At 28.0% G+C, this 18,819-nt stretch overlaps 1 protein-coding gene across 1 annotated transcript in view; it reads right to left on the reverse strand.

Moving 5' to 3' along the window:
- nolo (ADAMTS-like no long nerve cord) overlaps positions 1-18,819 on the reverse strand; it is a 680,775-nt gene that overhangs the window by 553,897 nt on the left and 108,059 nt on the right. The window lies entirely within an intron of this gene.

Here is an 18,819-nt window from a genome sequence, read left to right on the forward strand (position 1 = left end):
GAAATACCACTTATGATATACCGTTGAAAAGCTCTCAATCAGAAAAAGTCCAAAATCAATTTTTTTGTTTTTAGCTTTTGGTTTTTTGTGGACATATTTGGTCAAGTCGATTGCAATTAAAAGGTGAGGTGTACAACTAGATGTTACAACGGTCCTAAATTCAAAATTCCAACTTCCTACGGCTAATCGTTTTTGAGTTATATGAAATACATACGTACGCCGGAACTATCAAAACGTATTCGGGGATGGTCAAAATGGATATTTCCATTAAAATCACAGTACTTCCTTTATTTCGTATAAGGAAGTAAATAATAAGATTCATAAACTCTTATGAAAATAGTACTCTAATACATTAAATATGAAAATTAAATAATTATATTAACCTAAAAAATGTAAAAAAATAACTAGCAATTCATTATTTTTTAATTTAAAAGTTAATATGATCTTATAAATTATAACAGTTACAATATTTGTTAATAAACCGAAATAGTATAATAAACGTACAATTACACTAATCGCAGAACTGAAAATATTAATTTAATAGACACTCACACACAAAATAATATATATATAAATTTATTACTTTCCCGTCTACATCATAGCACTATAGGCAAGCTATAGCTCTAGAAGGAAAAGTATTGTAATTGATTCAATTTGGGTGTATCCGGTTTTCACCGGATCTTGATGTTTTGACATCTAATGAACCCAAAAAACCGGATGTTAATGTTTATATGTACTTGTTTTGGATGTTGCCTCTAAATCACCTATGGAGAACTACTGTATCGAATTTAACCAAACTTAGTCAGATTAATTCTACGTATGTAGCATTGATGCCGTTAAATTTTCAATTTAAATGGCAAGGGGGTGAGACCGTAGAGCAAGGTTACCCTCAGTCAATTTAATTTGTCGTACAATTTAATTTTATTTCATGACGACCGACTATTATGAACGTAACAATTTTAATTTAAATACAGTTATACATTTGAATTTGAATTAACATCTTTTGGGAAATCCCTGATGATGAAGTAACGGCTTCGAAAGTACTCGGATACATACTTTTAAAATTGTTTGTAAGTTGAACTTTATTTTATACGGCTACAGCACTACTAAATTTCAATGTAATTGATCTAATAGATTTGGAGATTTTCAAACCACAAAATTTCATACATAGGCCTACAAATAAATATATATGTATAAAAAAACTACAATTTAAGTGAATGATATTAAGTGATTAATGGTCACTTAATGATTAAAGTGAATGATATTAAAGTTAATGATTAACTTGAATGATCAAGTTAATTAGATGATGTTAAAGTTAATGATTTATGTGAATGACATTTTCGTACCCCTCATACCACAAAACGTAAAGAGAATTCATTTCACCCCTCCGCCGCTCACACCATGTGACCGAAAGTTATACCATACGTTTTTCGAAAAGTCGATAAAAACATACTAATGATATAAGTTAATATATGAATAAAAAATTAAGAGTAAAGGCGCTTACACCAGCTATATATAACTTAAGTGAGTAAAAATATATTTTGTTGAAACTAATGCCACAACAACGGAATGTAAACGAGTACTTAAAGATATATTTTGTAGGTATGAAATTCACATCCATCATTGCTGTCTTACTTGTCAATTATTTTATAAATACTTAATCTGACAACTTTTTTTAATTTATTTTTCTGGATTTGCTTATTTAAAATATTAATAAAATATTGTATAAATCGGCTTTAATAAATTTAAGTTAATAATACGTTTAATTGCATCTATTAATGAAGTCAAAGAACTTGAATGAAAAGATAATCGTTAATATTTTACAACTGGAGGTGTACCCAGTAATATTTAAAAATATTTATTTAATAAACGTATGAAGGATTAAAATAAATTAATGGCATCGAAATAAAGTTTTGACTCTTTGAAGAGAACGGATATACATTTATATGCTATATTACCATTTCCATTTCGGTTCAGTAAACTACATTTCTAGAAAATTTATCAGCAGAACATTTACTACGGGGCTTGACTCGCTTTGATCTCCGTTCAGTTTTGACTTCAACTTGTTTCTCTTATAAAACTCACTGATGCTAGTCAATACTTCTACTTTACCATGAAAATTTCGTTTTATGTTTTACGTTTATTGAATATCTTTATTTTTGTTTGCGTTTTTTATTAAATTTCATATTATAAAATATTTAAATATATCTTTAATATAATATTTACGATAATTAGTTATTTAAAATAGTAATCTTTTTTTTAACGTTACTTTTAAAAAGATTAAATTTATCGTTACGTATTCTAGATATTTTAAATATTGAAGATTACTATTATTATAATCTCTTTTTTTTCTATTTTGTGATCTCAGTTGAGAGTATATGCGAACGAATATTTTATGAAGATATGATGGATGGAAGGCCAATTGATAGATAACAAACTATTCTTGTCTGTTGAAGAAAATTAAATTCGGGACATAGTAGGTAATATACCAAATTTTTTTCTACCAAGCGAGGTGAGTTGTTTTCGGCAAGTATTACATTGTATTTGATGAAAACAACTACAAACTAATATTTGTAGTTGTTTTCATCAATTAAAATTTTCATCAACACCCCGAACTTTTAAATCAATCGGTTTGTAAATTTAAAGATAAATCTTTTATTTATCGAATTTTCCAAAATAGTGTTCTTTTTTTTAGTAATATGGACCTTTTTTTTATGAAAAATATACACTAAAATATATATAGACAGCATCCGTTTACGTCATGTAACTAGACAGTAGCGGAATAAAAGGCTGATATGGAGCATAGGGTATATCTAGCTAGTATAGTTGATTAAACTCTGATCGAGCTGAAGGAGGCGATGTGGTTAACCATAACTCTCTTATCAATAGAGAAATTATTTGACTTGTCAATTGAATACTTATTTCCTTTCTTCTTTAACATTTGTCTCTAAAAAACTAATCATAGTTATGAAATATATTCTTGGTTTAACAATGCCTTTAAAAAAAAAATGAAAATGTGATTAAAAGTAGGCAAAATTTTCCCAAGAAATCTTTTATTCCGATAACTAATGTCGTATACAATTAATGAAGCACACTGATTTTTGCTAAATATTCATGTTAATATTTGTTTTTGGATTTTTTAACACATAATAGTTAATGTCACATATATCTCATTAAGCTTCGATGTAAACTCTACACGATAGATAATCTTTATTTTTCCCCCCTCTCTACAGTATCGGATTCCATAATGAAGCATAACACAATCCGGGGGAGTGTCCTTTAACTCTAATAAGCCGGCTGGATCTTTACTATTAATGCTTACCTCTAACTCACAGAGATAACCTTTATTTAATAGTGTAAAGTAACGATCTTCATATTGTAAATAAAAAAAAAAAGATATAGTATTATGTATATGCATACACACACGCACATGCATACACACACGCACATGCATACATACATACACACCCACACAAGTAAATGTATCATTTACTTATTTGCTTTTTATGAGAGATGAAAAATGAATATTTATAGTTAATGAAAAAAATATCAAAACTTACCATAATTCGAACCTAGAACGATAATTATGGATTCATTCTGCCTATACTATTTGTTTTTTGATTATATTCCGGTTTGTTAAATCGGTAGATTAAAGACTGTTTGAGTTCTGGTAAAATTTTTAGAAATTTTGCTACTTTTAAAATTATAGAATATTATAAAATTTAAAATTGTAAAAAGTGAAGAATTGTATAATAATGAATATATAATGATATGTTACTTTTTATTTTGAAGGAATGTTAAATATTAAGTATTTTACGTAACGTGTAGAATTTTTAGGAAAGAAGAAATTTTATATATGGAATTAGATACACTCTTTTTATAAATGAAGCAGATTCCGTTTGATACAAAGATGAGCTGCTGTTGCTGTATAGTTGTTCCGTTAATTTAAATTACGAACTGGCGTTTGCGAAGGGGTTGCAGGTGATCGGGGCAGGCCTCATTAATTACTCACTGTCCATGGGAGGCAGGCTGGCAGAGAGGCCGTCAAAACCAAAGCACAGCACTCTTCTTCGTCCCTCCTACCGTCAACTCTCTCCACCGTTCGTACCACTAGATCTTCCTTCTCTTCATCCTCAGACCTCTCATCCTTCCACACCCGACACTACCACTTCCAACTTCAACTCTGACCTAACTTCCATCCCCGCCAAAACTAGAGCTCTATTCAACATTTCATTTCACTTTACATTTACATCCACTCAGACGTTTCTACGCTCTGCTTCTTCTCGTTAGCAAAAGTTGTGTTCTTTATTCTTAACATAAAACATAGGTTCTCTACGGTTCTATCAGTTTTCTTTATTTAAAATTCCTCTTATCACTGAAAATAAAAACTTCTTAGTTCATTCCTTAGTTTTTTACTGGTCGGTTCATAATATTGAATCGTACGTAATTTGATTCCTCGTATATTTATTTGAATTTTATGACAGATGAAGTTTAATTTATTTAGCTTAAATGAATGTTGAAGACGGAAATAAATTGATGGAACATGAACATTGTGTTTCAAATATGCACCGAGCGAAAAGTATGCGCAGAAATGAAATTTAATTTCGATGATGCACGAGCAGAGAACTCTACTAATTTACGTTGTTTATGAGTGTGTGCGTGGCGTTTACTTTTTTCTCTCTATCTCCCCCCTCTCCCTATCGGGGTATGTGTGTATGTGTGTGTGTGTGCGTGCACATACACATACACAATATCAAATACCAAAATGGCCAGAATATTTACAACGTTATACCAGAACTCTGAATTTACAGTAATAGTTTCCCTAGTTTTGTTTGGAAGAAAAAACGGTTCCATGATTTCAAACGATAGCTCAACACGACATAGATATTTTAGGAGAATACAGTAGTTTTTGTAACAAATTAACGGGTAGCGGGTCCAGTACCTCTTATTCTGATTACACAGGAAACCGTCTGAATGGAACGAGTCAACAAATTCCCAAAGACCAATTCGATTAAATTCCAATTTTCTAACTTATTCTCAAACTACGGTCATGAACTGCGTTCAAATGTTTCTTTCACTTGCGTTAAATTCTTCGCTGCTTTGACTGAAAGAGAAGATTCATGTTTTATTTACAACACTATCAGTTATTTCCCAATTTATGACCCGTTCCAAGATCGGTTTAATCGAAGAAACCTTGCCATGCCTCGATATGTTGAAATGATGAGAATATTCTCCTAGTCATTATAATAAATAACTTGCTTATTAAATAAGCAAACAACTACAATCCGATGCGGCACATACTAGTTTTCCTTTGCTACTGACTAATAAAATGACATCTTTCTTTCTAACGATAGGCTATTGCCAACTGTGCAGCTTTATGTCTCCCTGTACTACGGGTTTTAGAAATGTATCTTTAATGAAAAATTAAATTTTTTGGTATAAGACTATAAACAACTAAACTATAGTATTAACTATAAGACTAAAATTAACTATTCTGGTATCCCTAGCACCAGGGGACTATTCCACCCTAGCACGATGGAAAATTAAAAAAATTGTAAATGGAAAGAGTAAGGTTGTAACAAGTATAATTTTAAAATCATTACAAAAAATATTCACATATAGATCGTTGGACTAACTAACTAAAATGGTAGCCATTTAATTTTTTCTAGGTTAGTTTCAAAAGTTTCTACAGTAATCACTAAACATTTGCACAATAGTGAAATACTAAAAAAGTAACATTTAAGAAATGTTCAAAAATGAGGATAAATTTGCAAAAGAAAATTTAGAAATGACTCAAAATGATAAATATCTACAAGTTGGGACGTTTTGAAAAGTAGCTTTTTTTCTGCTGTTCCTCCGGGTCGGTTGAACATTCAAGTATAACTCACCAGGGGAGTGTCCTTCTGGCTCTAACGAGCCTCCCCCCACTTACTGGCTGTACGCCGGTACGGCAGGTCTGCCCGCCGATTCTGGATCATTTATTTATTCATCTTTGCCATGCCTCTAACTGGTAGGACAGGAGTAAACCCGGGCTCAGCTATGCCGTTCTCGAGGATCCTGCCCAAGCAGCCGGAACTAGGTCTTTGCACACTTTTTTTTAGCTGTGAAAAATGTTAAAAGGCTGCCATTTTTGTTAGGGTTGTCGTAGCCTGATTTTTTAGATCTAATTTTTTTTTATGCCTTTTAAATTATGACTCACTACCGTAGCGTCTCCAATTAAAATTCTCTAATCGTCCTTCTCCTTATAAGGGCTTGTGAGTGTGTTTATACAATTACATACACAAACAAACACACACAAATATATATATATATATAAAATTATTACTTTATATATACAAAATCAGCTAAATTATAAGAACGATTTCTCTTAACTTTATAAACTTAATCGCTATAAAAAGTTGAAAAGGCGTTACGTAAAGCATTAATAATCTTAACGCATTAACGATTGTATTCAACTATCTCAGCTTTGTAATACACACACACACACATATATATTTGTTGCTATCGTAGTAATTTAATTCGTCTATATAAAGTCTGTTATTTCATAGAATGTCATTAAACTTTCAAAAAATAAAAAAGATAGCAAAAAGAAATAAAAACAGAACGGAATGTATAAACCTAAGGAAAAATTAAAAATCACTGAACCTTATTGATTGGACACATTTTTATTAGGATTTGTAATTAGAAGATAGAATCTATAAAATTATAACACTAATAATATCTTTGTACTGTCTGACTGCCGTAAGATTATTATATTATGATTGACATATCTATTTACTTGCAGGATTTTACAGGAAATATATTGAAATTGTATCAGACTTTCATTGCAACCCATAATAGAGTTGAGGTTTTATGATTCTACATGATAATAAAATATTTTCTAATAATAGTTGAAAGAATACACCTTCAGTTACGTGGTACCAAAAATTCCTTTATGCCTTAACTAAGTTGTTTTAAGTATTTTCATGGAATAATATAGAAATGAATCGCTTCAATTTATTTATTTATTTATAAAACTGTACAACATTTGAAATAAATGCGTGAATAAACGCTTTATCTAAAAACAAAAAGGTTGTACGTATATTTTACACTCATATAATACCTTTAATGTTAGGCTATAAACTAATGATGACTATCTGCAAATTAGAAAACATTTATTTATTCATCAAGATGAAAATCCATTGTTTAATTAAACGTGTAGCAAATACATTAAACTCAACATCATTCAGTCTCTACGGTCTGTTATAGAACAGTTTTTAGGTTCATTGATACTATCAGACCGATTCACACTACTATCAGACTGATTCACACTATTACGCGTTTTATTTGTTGAGAGATACTTCTAGTGAAAAAGTATAGACTAAATTAACTACGCATATTTGATAAGGTTGTTAATAAAATGCTCTTATGCTTTCAATTAATACAAAATTAATTATTCTTCAGCATAATAGTCTCTCAAAATTTTTAAATTGATCCATGTTCATACAGCTAACGGTATGCAATTTACTGGAATTATTAGTGCATGAAAGTGTTGAGAAATAACCTGTATCGATACTACAAATAAAATGAAAGATTATTCCTACTTCAAAACGCCAAAATTATTTGAGGTATACCACTTTTAGGGTAATAAAAGATAAAACCAATAAAAACGTGCCACTTTTACGCTAATAAACTTCCGTTATTGTTGTACTGTAATTAAAAAAAAAAACCTGACATCAAAGTTGTAATATTTTCCTGACATTAGTTATTTATTTTTGCAGAGTGGAAAAATAATTATACATGAAAACAAAAAAAAAAATTTAAATCAATATTTTTTAACTTTGATGGTCTAACCACCCAAAATATTGCCTCAAAGAATTTTTTGGGTCACATCTTCTACTACTTTGATGCCTAGGAAGATATAAATAATCTGATTTGGACACCACATGACTTCCTTGTACGCCTATTAAATTATACATTCACTTTTTTTTGCACTTCATTTAAACGTATTTCATTTGAAAGAGAGATACGATCCTCCAATTCTTTAATAAAGTGGACAGTAACACAATTGCTGAAATATTACTTTTTATTGACATCAATTATTTATACAATTATTAATTCAACAATCTTACATGAAATATTAGGATAAAGATCCCAAAAAAAGAACGACAAGAAGATGAATATGAAGGGGAAGAAAATATAAAGAACAAGGGAAGAATAAATAATTAAGAAATGATAAATATAAAGAGGAAGAAAATGTAAAAACCAAAGAAAGAATAAAAAGATTAAGAAAGAATGATGAATGTAAAGAAAGTGAAAATTTGAAAACTAGAGAACGTGTACACAAATTGGTATCAGAAGAATTATATCAAACCAAAGAGCGATTAAATTATTGCCTATAGAAAATAAATAAACGAAATGATGATCAACTTCGACAAAATATGCGCATGTTGCTAAACAGCGTGCATATGAAATGTTACATTTATGAATAAATAAAGTTCCCTTTCCATAACAAATAAATAATCATCAAATATTAATGGTTATCCAGTTGAAGGTAGGCTACTGATATTAGAATGAAATCCCACCAGGATTTTATATATAATACCCTAGCAAATAAACAACACGTAAATAATGTATTATATATTTGATGGTTAGATGAAGTAATGATTCAGCTAAGATGAAAGAAAGATGTGTTAACCATAAAAAAATATATATATATTAACTATATATATATTTTATATATATATAGTTACTATATATCTCCGTTACTTTTTAATCTTTACATGGAACTAGCAGTTAAAGATGTTAAAGAACAATTTAGATTCGGAGTAACAGTACAAGGTGAAAAGATAAAGATGCTACGATTTGCTGATAATGTAGTAATTCTAGCCGAGAGTAAAAAGGATTAAGAAGAAACAATGAACGTCATAGATGAAGTCCTACGCAAGAACTATCGCATGAAAATAAAGAAGAACAAAACAAAAGTAATGAAATGTTGTAGAAATAACAAAGATGGACCACTTAATGTGAAAATAGGAGGAGAAAAGATTATGGAGGTAGAAGAATTTTATTATTTGGTAAGTAGAATTACTAAAGATGGACGAAGCAGGAGCGATATAAAATGCCGAATAGCACAAGCGAAACGAGCCTTCAGTAAGAAATATAATTTGTTTACATCAAAAATTAATTTAAATGTCAGGAAAAGATTTTTGAAAGTGTATGTTTGGAGAGTCTCTTTATATGGAAGTGAAACTTGGACAATCGGAGTACCTGAGTAGAAAAGATTAGAAGCTTTTGAAATGTGGTGCTATAGGAGAATGTTAAAAATCAGGGGTGGATAAAGTGACAAATGAAGAGGTATTGCGGCAAATAGATGAAGAAAGAAGCATTTGGAAAAATAATTTTAAAAGAAGAGACAGACTTATAGGCCACATACTAAGGCATCCTGGAATAGTCGCTTTAATATTGGAAGGAAAAAATTGTGTAGGCAGGCCACGTTTGGAATATGTAAAACAAATTTCTTTTAAATAAAATATTGAAGATAAACCCAACAAAATTAACACTTTTTTATCATCACTAACTTCGCATTTTACATAAGAAATGGGGATTAATTTTATTCTTAATATATATTTTGAATATGTAACCGCATCTTGTGTAGTAAAATTTGGAAATTTTGGGTATATTTTTAAAAATTTACAAAATTATCTTATTGTTTTGCTAGTGAATGAGAAAAAATATATAAAAATTATCAGTAATCATTACTATCACTCGGTCAAATAATATCTGAAAAAACAATTTACAATAACTCTTACGGAGAAAAAACGTACTAAAATAACTAAGTTGTATCTACTGATGTGCACTACTTCTCATTTCATACGGCATTGGTTACTGTTTCCTTGCGAAAGTTACTGTACATAGTCTTTCTAAATCGAAATATTTCATTTACAAACATGTAATAGCTTTATTCATTGGTCTACTCATTACTTTCTCAGCTTCTGAAAACAAATATAATCTTTTTTACTTTCCTAGCATTATAAATCTTGAACTATGCTGCAAGAAGGAAAGTATAGTAATTAATCAAAACATGGGGTACAGTTTTTTTTATTCCTCGATAATTCTTGATCCAGGAATTCCAAAAAAAAGGGGGAGTGGGCATTCCTACGTGCGTTGGCCTGTTTGAAAATTAATAACCTTTGACTGCCGATTTTTATGAAATTTTGTACAGAGGCTACAGAGGCTAGATTTTTATGAAATTTTGTACAAACATAGGGCAATTTGTTGGTAAAAGTTCGGAGTCGAAATTTCCAGGGAATAAGAGTGGTGTTTTTTTGCTGGCGGGGGGAGGTAATGATCTCAAAATTTTGAAATAATAAGTCGCATTATATTAAGCTCAGGCAATCCATGTGTGCATTCTTATCTTATCATATTTTTTAAAAATTGCCCCAAAATTCCCTGTTCCCAAAAATCAAAAAAATGTTGTCATTTTATTTATTGGATATTATTAAAAATCTATTGTTGTTTAACGTCTTCCTAGGCATAGTAGTAGTTTAATCAACTAAAAAAAAAAACAAATAATAATTTGCGGAAGTACTGGAAGTGTGGGAACCAATCATGTTTTTAAAATATCGTTTTTCTTAAATCTTACAAAAAGGCTATTTTGGCAAATCAAAACTTCTAATATTATTAAAAGTATAATGTATAATAATGGTAAAAATATTGCAATAAAATTTCATCATAATTCACCCCTCCACACCCACCAAAATAAAAATTTTCAAAATGTTTAATTTTTGGAGATTTTTTTTAGTGAATATTTTTTAAGTTTCTTCCATTTAACAAAGTAAACTTACGAAAATCAAAAACTTTTCTTGGAAGGTAATTTTGGAAAGTAAAGAGTAGAAAAAGAATTTAAAAAAATATCAATTTTTTGAATTTTTAAAACTTTCTTGGTTTAATTAAACATATAATAATAATTTTTTAATAGAAATTTATCATAAATTACCACCCCCAAAAAAGAAATAATAGATAAAATTTTTCATATATGGTTATTTTTCCATACATAAGAATAAATAACCAAATCCAGGAAAGTATTTCAAATTTGGTATCAGCATTTTTTTTTAATTTAACGATAACTCCTGAATAAATAGCTTCTACTTGCAAAAATTAAAAAAATAATTGGAAATCTGAAGGTCCAAAGACGCCCAAAATGTACAGTGAGAAGAGATTTATTATTGAGTAGTTAATAGGGCATAGATTATTTTTAGAATAATTTATTGAGTGTTTCACGCCATCGTGAATTCAAGTTCCAACAAAAATAGTCAATAAAAAAATATTCCTTATTGACTATTTTTGTTTAACTTCTTCTATTCCATTCTTTTTTTTGTCTTTTATATTCTTTTATCTTCATTACTTTGAAGATAAATTTAATTAATAAAATTTAAATTCATACTAAAAGAAAGTGATTGGGTAATAAAAAAAGATCATAATCAGAATTTTTCACAAATTCCTCAAATTCACTTGAAAAATATAATGGAACTAGCCTAAAATTTGTAAAATGTTAATTTTCTAATGACAGGACTATTGTCAATTTTTAAACAAATTCTTTGAAGACGAATGAATCATATTTAGGCAATATCATAACAATATGGTTACATATTTTACTACGTACCCATCTTTATAATACTGCTGTTAAACTACAATCGCTCACTGTACGTATAGGTTTATCGACAAGGAATAATATTGTCTAAAATCACTCAACTGTTTATATCTCTAAGCCCCTTGGACAATAAACACATAGTAAGTCGGTTTATCTAACTATTAATATCAAATTAATTTCCTGTACAAACAGCTATGTTAAAATAAGGGATATTTTTATAAATTACTAAAAAATGAAATTGAAACAACTATTTTTCATAATAAAACTGTATTTTTTTCAGTGAATGTATTTCCCAGTTTTGGTTGAATAAAATAAATCTTGAGTAACGCATTATTATACAAACTATTTAAATAAGGAAATAATTAATTACGTCTTTCTTATAAAATCTTTAATTTGCGAATATTTTTAATAAATACAATTTAATAACTTCTGAAACATGTTAAATAAATATTATAAAGTATTTTAATTTTTCAAACTCAGACCTTTTTAAAGGAACAAACTTGCGAAATTCTAAATTTATAAGACTTTAAGACATGCTGATCTAAATGTTTTGTATTACTAAATCCAAAAAGTTTAACAATCATTCGGTTCATCAATTTTTAAAGAAAATATTTTTATTGTTTGCATATTTATGATATTTTAATCTATATGATTATAAATCTTTAAAGATTTTGGAAAAATTATCTGATCTTAGAATAAAAAACCTAACAGAATAAAAAAAAATCATTACACGACTCAACAAAAAGGAATGCAATGTATTTGGGGTGTATGTACGTATGTATTTATGTTTATTCCACCGAATCAGCTCAACGGCTGAACCGATTTATATTATGACCCCGCGTTGGAACCTTTACGTTACCGGGAGTGATACAGGATATATAAATATGTATATTTATAAATAAATATATAGTAGTGGAGATTTGTCGGTTGAAGCACAAACTTTAATGAATTGAATTAATGAACTGTGAACTGTGATCGAATGAATAATATTACAAAAATAATAGAATTAAATTTACGTTAACTAAAACAAAATTATATTAAATAAATTTAAAAAATTCTGTTTAATAGTAATGGACTTCCCGTGGAGACTGCATGTGAAAGTGGTGAGGTGATACGAGCACCTTGTGCGAGGCTAATCCAATCATCACCATCAATTTTTAACAAATGGGGTGCCCCTGGGGTGCTGTTTTGGGAGGTGCAGTAGGGTGCTCTTATATCTCTGCAAACAATCGTCTGATTTTAAAAAATTCACCTGTTAGTAGGTTGAAGGATAACTTATGCAACCTAACAGAACACAGTTATTCGGAAATGTTATACCTTCACAATCAATCTTCCAATTTTAAAAATTTAAATGATATCTGCTTCAGAATTTTTATTTAAATTCGTAGTAGTTAAAATATCTACTTCAAAAAATACATAAGAAACAATATATAAAAGTAAATAGGTATAACACTCACTTCAAGCTTATTACCGGACCAACATTCCAAAGAAAAATTAACTGTGGCAAAATTCTTTTCAATACTTTTACTAACATAATATATAACAATGCCATAAAATTTGACCAGAAGATGAATACTTTAATACAGTTTCTAGATCGATAATGATATATAAGAGCTCAAGTACGGGAACACAATATACACAATAACGTAGAATTTTTTCAGCGTTTCTTTATAAAAAAATTATTCAATTTGTTCTGTAATGCAATAACTTTTTGTTTGTATCTTGAAACAGGATTATACCCGATTTATTTATTTACAGTTAAGTTTCACTTGAAATATTTGCAGCGTTATTGATACCGCCTACTTCCAGATATCCAAGTATTTTATTAAGATATACGAGAAATAATAGAAAAAAAAAAGATTTACTTATTTGATGAGTGTATTTATCTTTGATCTTAATATAATACACCAAATAATTATGTTCACCCGGATTTTAAATTATAAGAGGTTTTGGGATTAAGAACAAATTAAAGTTTAATTACGAAGTAATGTTAACTAATAGTCGCTGTCATAAACAGTGAGGAAAATTGTAATTTAATAGACTGCTGTTTTAAAGCAAGAACTGTTCTATTTAAATAGATACTAACGGGCAAGTACTTTCCAGCTTTATTCTTTGTGTAAGATGGGGGAAAAGAAGAGGTTGTAAAACATTTCATAGTAATTTTTTCACTGTTGAATGAGTTCAGGGTTCAATACTTTAACAGAGATAAACGAATCGAAAAGCTACTTAAATGGCAACATCTGGGTACAGTTGAGTAAATATTGTAAGAGAGCTTGGCGTTTTAGGTTAGTATGATACAAAACTACAATTACTAGAGGAGACCTTTTCATTTTATTAGCAATTTTTTTATGAACTTATTGTTAGTTTTGTGTTTCTTTTTGATAATTGTCTATTTTTGTTAATTACAACTTAATTATTACTTAAGTATTTCATATTAATTTTTGATAATGAACTATGTTTTTTTGTTTCGTATTATGTTTTTTTAGTTGCAAACACATCATATTTTTATTATTATTACATTTTTCCAATTAGTAGTTTTTATTTTTGTGTTTATTATGTTTTACTAATTATTCCTTTTACGTTGAATGTATTTTACCGATGAGAAGTTATTGTTGATTTATACTTGTTACATTTTATTAGTTATTTATGGTCTTCCACGTTAATTTTATAGTAATAATTATTTATTTTACTAATTATGAAGTTATTGAATAACTCATTATTCTTTGTTAATAATAAAATGTTTCAGTTCTACATCTCTTCTGATGGTTGTAAGACCAGGAGTATGTCTATATGCATATGTACATTTTGTGATTTATTCTGTAAGTATTACGTTAATAAACCAATTATTGTATTATATATAAAAAATACAAAGTAAATAAAATAATAAATAAAAAAATGATAACGAAGAAAGAATATTAATAAATTAAAAATAATTAAGAAATACTAAAAAAAGGAGGTATCTCTACCAGAAAATATCAATTAAAAGTAAACTATAAAAACAACTGTTGACCAAGAAAGGAAGACCTATTTATGTGTTTAGATAATCCCAATAAAAAATGTAAAGTAATTTTGCATTAAATGTAACTGATATAAATGATGTAGATAGATTATATCAGACAAAATCCACGATGAATTCAAATTAAAAAAAATTGAATATATATATATATATTACATTCTTATAGTAGATGGCCCTCTTTCCCGTTATCAATAATACGAAATCATTGTGAGTTAAATTTTAATTATGTAAAAAAAAAAAAAAAACTGTGATTGGAAAGAAATTTAAAAAAAAGAAATATTCTCATAAAATAATTGCACTCGTAAAAATGTAAACCAACGATCGAATATTCTCACATAACATTTGAATCACTATATTGTTTGCGTAGGGGTTGTCTTTATTAAATCAAATAAACAATTTCTTGAAATCTACAAAATGGAATAATCCCATAATGGGTCTAGCTTACGCTTAGATTAATAGAATGCAGAAAATTTTATTCTAAATGCTACTTCGTTAAGGATATAGTATTTACATATTTCTAACTGAAACATATTTCTTATTTCACGTGCGAATGGTTTGTCCGATATCAGCTTTTCATGAAGAGAACAGAAAAACATTATTCCTAATTATATATTATATTATTATATATATAATAACATTATATTATTATATATTTGGGTCTCGCCAAGATTCTAAGCCTTATCGGCAAGTGCCCATTCAATACAGTAACAATGAAAAATACAAATACTGAACAAAGAACATTAATAATTACATCAAAAAAGAAAGTTAAAAAATAATACCTATCACTAAGTTTATTATAAAAGAAACACAAAACAAAATTTTTTATTACTAAAAATCGTGTACTGCTAAGATTATAATAGAAATACTATTAATTATGAAAAATATTTAGTGGCTTTGTTAAGTGGTTGCGGTAAAAAATATATATTTCAATTGTAACAAAATATTAAAGGATTTAATTGTACGTTGCTTTAAGATTAATAGATATTCTAGATATTTACACTTTGAGAGGCTAGCCACAGCAATACTTTTTAATAATAATAATAATAAAAGTTGATGAATGAAATTTCGTAGTTTAAACATCGACCAAATTTCATCTGAAAAATTTCTAAAAGTTGCGTTTCATTAGTAATGGTATAATTTAAGCTAATTTGGCAATACTGGTAGGAAATTAAATATAAGAAACTTTAAGAATACTGCAGTATGTAATTAACATGTCATTAGATAACTGACATTTCAGTGTTACACGTTTTTTTTTCTTTCTTATTTTCATCATTAGTGTAATATATATCATTTCTCAATGTAACAAATGAGGTTGATCTCATTGATGAGGATCTCATCAAATGAGAATCATCATAAGTGGGAGAATTCTCATAAGTGAGAATCCTCCCCCAATACAATAAAGGGGTATTTACAATTCCCCAATTTAAAGTAACTATAGACGTAAGATATTTTTATTTTATTTATTTTTTGATAATGATCTCAAAAGTAAATGTTTTTGGAATATAGAATGTATAAACTACGTCTTCTAAAAAAAATTCTTTGTTGATTAATGTTTCCTTCAAAGAAAAGGGAGGTTTAAAAAATTACTTACTTTACATAATGAACGCACAGTAGGAGAAAGTATATAAATTAATTCATTAATACGGTACGAGAAACAAAACAGGTATAGGGTGATAAAAAAAAAATTACAACGGAAATATCCCAAGCGCAAGTTTATTTTTAATGGATTAATTCAACACTTTTGATGAAAGAATAAATAAAAAATTATTATAAATGCAGAGAACGAAAGAATTCATATGATTTACAATGTTGGTTTTCTTTACAGGGAAAATTTGTTTTACATTAGTTTTGCAACAACTTAATATTTTCAAAATGTTAACTATTCAGTTTGAATTTTATTTATATATATCGTATACAGCATACGTATTTTAAATGTCTGATTCACTATTTTTTTTTTTTCAACTGAAATCTGTCCTTTATCATTCAAGAACTGAGTTTAGGAGTTTAGTATTTTTATTTACAATAACGACTTATTTATTTTCAATTGGACTAGCTCTCTGTACTCTTGGTTCTTATTTCACGTGCGAATGGTTTGTCCGATATCAGCTTTTCATGATACGTATATGTTTACAATAATAAAGTAAACTTATCTATCATGCGTTTAATTACATGTTCAAAGAGCTACAGCATTCAAAATTCATCTAATTAATAATTGTTAATAAACTAAATAAACATAATTGTTTAAACTAATCAGAGATGTAATATTATTTCTCTAAAATAAAGTACATTAATTTGAAATAAATTGTTTTGAAAATGTATTAGATCGTTGAATGATATATAAAAGGAGAAACTGAAGCAGAAATACATCCTTCTACATACATTTAATTATTATGCTGTGTAATGTGATTGTTATTTAATTGCATATAAGCAAACTAAACTACACAAATCAGTTCTTTTATGACATACAAAATTATCATTTATTAATAAAATAGTTGAAATAAAATTAATAAATATAGTTACTTGAAATAAAATCACGTAACTACATCGTTTTACATTAAAAATTATCCAATTAATGATTTTTTTTTTAACTGCTAAAGCAGAAATTTCTAATCCTGTTAAGCATGTATTGTTGCAAAAACAGTAATATTATCTGAAAAGAGACTAAAAATGAATTTTCTGATATTTTGACAAAGATTATTTATAGATATTAAGAACAGCAAGAGACCAAGTAAATTCTACATTTTGAATCATACTATTTTTTTTTTTTTGTAAGTTCTCTAAATTAAAACAAAAAATTCGACTATTTGCTATTTACAAAGTTTTTCATTAAAACTGTGTAATCTTAAAAACTAAAAATTAAATGTTAAAAAGAAGTGTAAAACGTTACTTTTAATTGAAATTCTGAATGCAAAATCATTAATTATGGTGCCGTTAAATGCTCTTAGTGTTAAAAGTAGTGGTTCGTCAGGTTTTGCGTACTCCGTGTACGCGTGATGGTATTCATGTTTCGTAATGTAGCGTGTTGTTTCCTATTCAAATTAATTCTTTGAAAACGTTTATTGCAGTATATAATACTTAATATTAGAATTAAATTCTTGGAAAGGTGAGAATTTAACACTGGAGTTTACGATGAACCTCTTTAATGGAAATCCAGAGGATGGCTGCAGCACATAAAGACAACTAGCACTTATTGAACTTTCAATGGATTTTGTGTAACAATATGAGGTGGTTCTCTCATTCCAATATTAAATTAGTTAGATTCTCTACGTATACATTTATTTTCGAATGAATAATTTCATAAAGTTCATGAACATAATAATTTGAAAGGATCGTAATATGTTATTATCAAGCGGCATTTTATAGATTCGTCTTCATATCAAACGTGATGTGGCTTATTATACATCAAAGAAAAAAAATAAGGACGGTATCATCAACACACCTACACAGTAAACCGTAGCTAAGCTAGTATAACTATTCGACTTTCTCCTATAAAAGCACGTAGAAATTACATTTATTTTCGTATTAAGACATATAATAATGTACAGAACAAATGAAGAAAAATCGTTTATTATTCGTAACACAGCCATTTAGTTATAAGTAAGAGACCTATACTATAAACTTTAACAACAAAAACTAAACTGTACGTTTCCAACAACAAATTATACTGTTGGAAAAACAAAAACAAAATTAGGTTACATTAACCTAGATATTCAGTGACAATGAAAAAATAATGGTTTCGTTATTGTTATATAATAAATATTTTTATAGTCACTGATAAAGTTACCACTTCAATTTCTAAATATATTAACAATTTTTATTAATTATTAATTTCTAATTTTTTCGTTTAGTTACTGTTAATTTTACTGCATTATTCGGGAATTTTAAGAGGTTAATTTTTGTAGATTTTTATCAAAATGAAATTTACAATACTAATAAAGATAATGTATTTCAGTTCCTGTTTGTTATCGCACGGCCACTTTTTATTGCGACATAACCAACGCCCTTTTATAATTACGTACTTTTAATGATAGGCCATATATCCGATGATTCGTTATGATAGATCATGGAGCCAACCAGCATAAGAATTTTCAGAAAAAGTTAAAGCAGTTAGTTATTTTTTTAAAGTAAACATATCTATCATGTAGCCATCTTGGTGATTTAATTTAAATCA

The sequence above is a fragment of the Lycorma delicatula genome, chromosome 3 (assembly GCF_047948215.1).
Source record: "Lycorma delicatula isolate Av1 chromosome 3, ASM4794821v1, whole genome shotgun sequence".
NCBI lineage: Eukaryota > Metazoa > Arthropoda > Insecta > Hemiptera > Fulgoridae > Lycorma > Lycorma delicatula.